Genomic DNA, 8262 nt, shown 5'->3' with positions numbered 1-8262 from the left:
GCTACGAGTGTGGTGGACCACATCGGGCAGCGGAGTCCCCTATTAGGCTGCAAAAGAATGCTGCACAGATGCAAATGAATCAAGGGAGCACGTCTGCAATGCCAATACTCACATGTAATCGTTGTGGCATAGATCACTTGATTGCCCAATGCTCCTATAACCCAAATGCGCCTAAAATCACACCCCTAAATTTGGTCGAAATTGCTAGTGTGACATCGCCAATACCACCCGTCGCACCCGCTTATGCGATTACACGGTCCATGCTTCAAGGGCCAGGCCATATCCTCGAAGAGAGAGATACCGCGTCAGTTATCCAAGCAAAGAAAAAGAAGACACGAAGGAAGAGGTCGCAGAATACGGGAAATTCAAAGCCAAGTTCCAAAACAAACATAGGAACAGGAGATGACCCCGTGTATATGAATGACCTCGAGGATGATTCAGATTCAATCGAGACAATGGAGACTAGAACCAATACCACAAAGGGAAAGACCGACAAAGAAAACTGTAACATGGAACCAAATGAAAACCGAATAAGAGAAAACCATAAAGAGCCTCTGAAAACACCACAAGTGTTTCCAAATCCAATCCAAGACCCCCAAGATAAACCGCAGGGGCAAAAAGGGAAGAATCGTAAAAAGAAGATTGGGACGTACCCAAACCCAGTAGACGAGATTGAGCAGGTGAAACATCTAAGAGGTTTAGTGGAGGAGACTCAAGGGGAACTAGAACCAGAACCCATGCATGTCAAAATTCATGACACAGTGTTTCCCACGCAAGTTCATCCACCCCACATGAACCATAGACCGTTAGCCATATCTAGTATCATCCAAGAAGGGAGTGAGGACGGGACATCAGAAAGTGAGCATACACCTTTCTTGTTGGACAGGATGTTTAACGAAGGAATACCTGATCCCATTGAGGAATATGAGATTCCATCCTCACCAGTTCCTAGTCAAGGACCTACACCCTGCAAAATGCCAATGAATGTTGCCAAACTAGTGGACTTCATGTCTTCTGAGGTCCGAACCACGATCATAGCAAAGCTGTATGGAGATCCTGAGTTATTCCTTGCACTTCGAGCATTCCTTAACGGAGAGCTACGAACGGGATTACCGCAATTTGCGCAACCAAATAGGCCTGACTCGATTATGATTGATGAGGAAAATCATGTGCAATCACTTGACTTAGATGGACACGAGTCTGTGATCGAGGTACCCATTAACGAATTAGGGCAGTATTTTGAAGGCGACGAGTCTAATGCGACCCTACCCATCACTACCAAGGGATTAACTATAAAGGGAATTCTTGATGGTGGTGCGGGAGTTAGCATTGTTACAAAAGATTGTTGGGAATCCATGGGAAAACCCCGCCTCAGTGTTACTAACATTGTGGTAAAGATGGCAAATGGTACCATAGCCAAACCTATGGGGATGCTCAAGGATCTTAAGATCAAAGTTCTAGGACACAAGGTACGACATACGTTCATTGTAATGGATTTCTCTAAACACCCTATGTCATATGAAATGATTTTAGGACAACCATTCACGAGGGAAGCACAAATGGTTCATGATTGGTCTAAAAATCATGTCTATTTGCAATTCCAAGACTCTGTCCTTAGAGTGGATTTGGTGACTGGTAAGGTACACCCCTTAGGGAGTAAAACCATTATTGATCATCGCTCTGACACCACAGTTCACTCGGCCCCACTACAATATTGTTACACTTGTAAGAAGGATACAGACATTGGCCAAGATTCTCCTTACATGGATGTGTTACCGGGTATGACGGAATCAGACAACGTAGACTGGGTACACCTAGCTGCAACCATAGATACCTGGGGAAATAGAGGAACCACTTGGGTCACACCAGAGGGGGAAGAGGTACCACAAATTGCACCTCTGAACATGATAAGTGCCATACATGCATCTTCTAAGGGCAAGGCAATTGTGGACCAATCTGACAGTGACACCGATAGCTCAATAGAAGACTTTAACCAACACGACTCAGACACTGACTTCCAGAGTGAAACGGATTCGGAATCTCATGAATTAAAGAGTGGAGCAAGTTCAGAGTCAAAACATTCGGAAGGACCGAGCACATCAACCCATGATAGCTCCTCCGAGAGTGAAGAGGACACCAACGAGGACTCCTTTAGTGAGCCAGATCTAAATGCAAATCAAAAGCAGGTCTCAAATAAGAAAAAGAAAAACCTTAAGAGGCGTCGATATCGAGCCAATGTATGTGCTAGGATAAAAAAGAAGAGATCCTCAGCAGAATGGCTCAGTTATATAGGAGCATGTGATGCTCATCAAAAATTGGTAGACAATTGGGGTGAATATCTCCAAAATGTTATGTGGTGTAGACCACGACCCCATGACATAGCCCAATTAGAGATCATAGACAAGCCAAAGTTGAGCCGCACTGCAAGGAGGCGTCAAAACCAAGAGTTAGCTCGACAACACAAGAAAGCAGAAATGGAAGCACAAACCAAAGCACAACCAGAATCCACAGACTTGCATCCTGCACCAGAACATTTCAAATCTTACACCACAGGGGAAGCAAAGGTTGTGTACACAAAAGCCCAAAGAATACCTATCGATGGGAATAATGGAATCTATGATGGTCCGGCAATCGTTAAAGAAATAGAATTAGCCGACCCCGGTGAAGAATCAAAACCTGTTTTTATTGCCCAAGACCTCACAGAAGTTGAAGAGGCGGTCCTCAAAGAGCTTCTCAAGGAATTCAAGGACATATTCGCTTGGACATACCATGATATGAAAGGTGTTCCACCTTTTGTGGTCCAACATACAATCCCTATGATTAGCACTGCGAAGCCCGTACAACAAAGACCCTACCCGATGAATCCTAAGTACGCAAAGATCATTCAAGAAGAACTAGAAAAGCTTATCAAATGTGGGTTCATATATCCTATTGAACACTCTGAATGGGTGTCTCCAATAGTTATCGTGCCAAAAAAGAATGGGAAACTCAGGGTGTGCGTGGACCTCAAAAAAGTTAATGCAGCTACTAGAAGAGACCATTACCCCCTACCATATTCCGAACATGTACTCGAAAGAGTTGCAGGCAAGGAAGCTTATAGCTTTCTAGATGGGTACTCAGGCTACAACCAAATCACGATAGCACTAGAGGACCAAGCTAAAACTGCCTTCATCACAGAATTTGGCGTGTTTGCATTTCGTGTGATGGCTTTTGGCTTAACAAATGCCCCTGCTACATTCCAACGATTAATAAACACTGCTTTTAAAGAATATTTGAGAGAGTTTTGTGAAGCTTTCTTAGACGACCTTTGTGTTTACTCTTCTTGGAAAGAACATCTATCATGTTTGCGGAAGGTGTTTGAAAAGTGTAGGTTATATCGTATCTCATTGAACCCGTTCAAATGCCAATTTTGGGTCAAGCATGGAGTTATTTTAGGGCATATAGTATCCAAGAATGGTATCTCAACCGATGAGAGCAAAATTAAAGTGATTCTAGAGTTACCACCACCAACCAATTACAAGGGAGTTCAAAGGTTCATGGGACACGTGGGTTATTATCGACGGTTTATTTTATTTTTCGCTGAGATAGCACGTCCTTTGTACAAGCTTCTCATTGAATTTAAATGGACTGAAGAGTGTGACCAGGCCTATGAACAATTGAAGAAAACACTAGCAAGTGCTCCGATTTTAAGGACACCTAGCTGGGATGTCATTTTCCATGTGCATATTGATGCATCAAACTTTGCTATTGGGTGTGTTCTCACTCAACCAGGAGAACATAAATTGGACTATCCCATTAGCTTTGCAAGCCGTCAATTGAACGATGCTGAAAGGAACTACACCACTACAGAGCGAGAAGGTTTGGCAATGGTTTATGCAGTAAAGAAATTTCGCTACTACCTTGCATGGAGTTATTTTAGGGCATATAGTATCCAAGAATGGTATCTCAACCGATGAGAGCAAAATTAAAGTGATTCTAGAGTTACCACCACCAACCAATTACAAGGGAGTTCAAAGGTTCATGGGACACGTGGGTTATTATCGACGGTTTATTTTATTTTTCGTTGAGATAGCACGTCCTTTGTACAAGCTTCTCATTGAATTTAAATGGACTGAAGAGTGTGACCAGGCCTATGAACAATTGAAGAAAACACTAGCAAGTGCTCCGATTTTAAGGACACCTAACTGGGATGTCATTTTCCATGTGCATATTGATGCATCAAACTTTGCTATTGGGTGTGTTCTCACTCAACCAGGAGAACATAAATTGGACTATCCCATTAGCTTTGCAAGCCGTCAATTGAACGATGCTGAAAGGAACTACACCACTACAGAGCGAGAAGGTTTGGCAATGGTTTATGCAGTAAAGAAATTTCGCTACTACCTTCTGGCAAACAAGTTTGTATTTTATGTGGATCATTAAGCGTTGCTGTATCTGGTAAACAAGCCATGCTCCACAGGAAGAATCACACGATGGTTGTTAATTCTTTTGGAGTTTGATTTCACGATTGTAGTGAGACCCAATAAAAGGCACGTCATGGCTGATCATTTGTCTCGCATACCCAATGGTGAAGCCCCTACAGGAGTTGATGATGAATTACCCGATACTTCCCTATTCATAGTTGAGACTATGCCTGAATGGAGTGAGAACATTGTTAACTTTTTAGTTAATGGTTTTCCACCAAAGGAACTTCGTAAGGATATCGCTCGAAGGCTAGTAAAAGAATGTGAACCCTATTGTTTGATTGCCGGAACTCTGTATAGATTAGGCAAGGACGATATTCTTAGGCGTTGTGCCCGCGAGGATGAATATTTGTATATCTTGCAAGAAGCACATATGGGCATAGCAGGAGGACATTTTTCAGGAGACCTGACTACTAGAAAGGTGCTGCAATCAGGCTATTGGTGGCCAACTTTATTTAAGGATGCATCACTTTTTACAAAAGGGTGTGATGAGTGCCAACGTTACAAGACCACATAGCGCAAAGACAGAATGCCCTTACATCCTATTAAAGTAACCCAACCATTTGAAAAATGGGGCTTAGACTTTGTAGGTCCAATTAGTCCCGCAGCTCGCAACACTCAATCTCGATATATTCTAGTTGCTATGGACTATGTAACAAAGTGGGCTGAAGCTAAGGCTTCACAAAAAGCTGATGCGAGGACAACAGCTAAGTTTCTTTTTGAGAACATTATCACAAGATTTGGTTGCCCTTTTGAAATTGTTAGTGATAATGGTACCCATTTTATAAATGAGGTAATAAGAGAGCTTACCACGACCTTTATGATATCCCACCATAAGTCTACACCTTATTACCCGCAAGCTAATGGACAAGCCGAGAGCACCAACAAGACTCTAATCTCTATTTTAACCAAGACGGTAGAAGCTCATCGCACTGATTGGGATTTGAAGTTGACATCTGCTCTATGGGCTTATCGTACTGCTTATAAAGTGGCTATTAATTGTACGCCATTCAAAATGGTATATGGCCAAGAAGCGGTTATGCCTTGGGAGTTTGTCATTCCTAGTCTTAGGGTAGCTTCGCAAGAAGGATGGAATGGTAACCCCTTAACCGAGCGTTTGTATATCTTAGAAAAACTAGACGAAGAGAGACAGTTGGCTGTGCAAAATGCTCTTGTGGAAAAGGATAGGAGAAAGAAGTGGTTTGATCGCCATATGAAGGACAAGGACATCAAAGTTGGTGATAAAGTCCTTATGTATGGAGTACGTAAAGAGAAGAAAAAGTTGAAATATGCTGGTAAAGGACCATATAGAGTATGTGAAATTACCCCACAAGGTACCCTTCGTGTGGAAACTCTTGATGGAGTTGAAACCATTGGATTCCTCAATGGGAGTAAAAGATATTATGATCCTCTAAGCCAAGAAGAACTACGGGCCATTCATCAAAAGAAGGCCGCCAAAGCACAAACTGAGTTAAACAAGATACAAGCTTAAGCTGAGGCTAAGGAGCGACAACAACGAATAAGACAAAAACGAGAGGCTAACCTTGGAGTCACAAATGTATTCCACGTGGAAATCGAAGAGGATGGGTTGGACTCTGACACACCTCTACGATACCCTATTGAGTTAAATAGTGCCTATGAAAAAGTGCTATATAACGCCTTATTGGACACGGGTGCTAAATATAATCTGCTATCCTATGGGGTGTGGTGTCAGTTAGGGAAGCCACCTCTATCTGAGAGTATTATCCAAGTCAAGGGTGTCAACAAGAAAAAAACTACGGTTTTTGGAATCTGGCACACTTCTGTCAGTTATGACAATGGAATTGTAGCTCAAGACTTTTTGGTCATGCCTACTGGAACTATGGAGGGTAATATAAACCTAGGCCGCACGTGGATGATAGCCACCAAATGCACTATTGATTGGGGGACTGGGGGTGTTACAACGCAAAAACCAACTCTTAGCCCTACCACTCAAGCCATAGTCCCTGAGATATTGCCTAAGGAAATAAAACCCAAGACATTGCATGTCCAGGAGGTTGAACCATACGTCCCCATAGCCCAACTCTCTAGAGCTTCAATTGATGTAGTTGAAAGAAAGCTTGAGACACACAAGAACCATCCTAATATAACAGAGAAAACATACAAGTGGGTCCCTAAAGCCTCTGTAGTGAGCATGGTTGATGCAAAAAAACGGAAACCTCGTAAGAACCATCCCACTCACTCCAAGAAATGTAAAGAAACGTTGCGTTGGATTCCTAAACGACTATTGGAAGCCCAAGGATACTATGAAGGAAATGATCAAATCTGGGTGCCCAAACGTAAAGTGTACTCTTACCTGTCACCTGGCCCATGTAAACCCAATCCTGTGGCTCCAAAACAAATTGAAAATCGCGGAAAGGAAAAAATCATGGAATGTTACACACCCGCTCTAGAGCTAGTTTGGGTACCAAAGAAAGAACGATTTGTTCCACCTAGCTCAGGAACAGGGAAATCAAATGAAGCTTCTTGCTCTTCATGTAGTTCCTATACGCAAATAGAAGCTTCGACACAACCTCCACCTACCACTGTACATATCCATACAAGCACGAAAGAGTTTGCACCTCCCGGGGTAAGTTCACCACCTACAACAACGTTGCAAATAAAATCATGGGAGAGTACCTTACCACCCTTGCAACTAGATGAAACGCATAGGGCGGTCGAAAACTATTGGTTAAAACCTTCACCCATAACAACTTGGAACAATTGGTTTCAAAAGGTGACGACCTCATTCCGAAAGGTATGATCTACCCAAGGAAGGGGGGAGTGTTTGCTAACATCAATCATTCACTCGCTCCCCTCTCAACCTCCCTCCCTGACCTCTCAATTCTAATCTTAGGGAATGTATATATATAGCCTTATACTCACAAAAAACAAAAATAGTAAAGAGCAAGAGCGACTAGCAACGAGAGAGCACCCTATCAGATCTTACATATAAGTCCAAATTCACCGTGTCAATTCAAGCAACACACAAAAACAACTCTTATGTTTTAAAGGCCTAACAAAATCTATCTGTTTTGTCAGAAATGGCTACTTCACCAGAGGCATGCACTTCTATTTTTGATGAAAGGTACCCTTTGTCTTTTCCTCAAGTGTTCTACGTATGCTACCCTATACTTTCTTGCGAATGGGATTTGATAGAGAGCCTTGCATGTGAGAGAAATTTTGAGGAGTTAGAATGGCTGATACGTCTATGGATAACTAGTGATCCCTACCCAGTAGCGAATGTGTCTCCAATGGCACATGCTTATTCTTTTGCACAAGATGAGTATCCACGCATTGCGAGGTTCTTGATTAGCATGCTTGCACAAGAGGATGATGAAGAGGAACTAATAGAGACCGAGGAAGACTATGGCCTCACGGACAACGATTTTATTTATCTAGATGATGAGGATAGAGGCCTAGCCTTAGGGTGGCCACCCGGTTTATATAATATCCTCTTTCCTTGATTCTAAAAGGGGTGACAGATAGGTAGGTTAGGGGTCTAGATTGTGTTTTGAGTTTGTTTTTTAGGAGTTTTAATTTTTCACACTGACATGCCTCCTAGAGGTATAGTGCCTGTTTCTGGATGTGTTAGGTAGGACTTATATGGATCTCCATCCACATGGCTGAGGACATCTGCTTCAACGAAATGAGCCACTCCATACCTCCAGGTGTACTAATTTCCATGATTCATGTTGGTGGATATGTGTAATTGCTAATAATGATTTTTCATTCTTTGTTTGAGTGCAATAGTTATGATTGTTATCAGCCATTATAGATG

This window comes from Adiantum capillus-veneris, chromosome 10, assembly GCF_014529385.1.
Source record: "Adiantum capillus-veneris isolate H3 chromosome 10, ASM1452938v2, whole genome shotgun sequence".
Lineage (NCBI taxonomy): Eukaryota > Viridiplantae > Streptophyta > Polypodiopsida > Polypodiales > Pteridaceae > Adiantum > Adiantum capillus-veneris.
Note: the sequence above shows the minus strand (reverse complement) of the source record.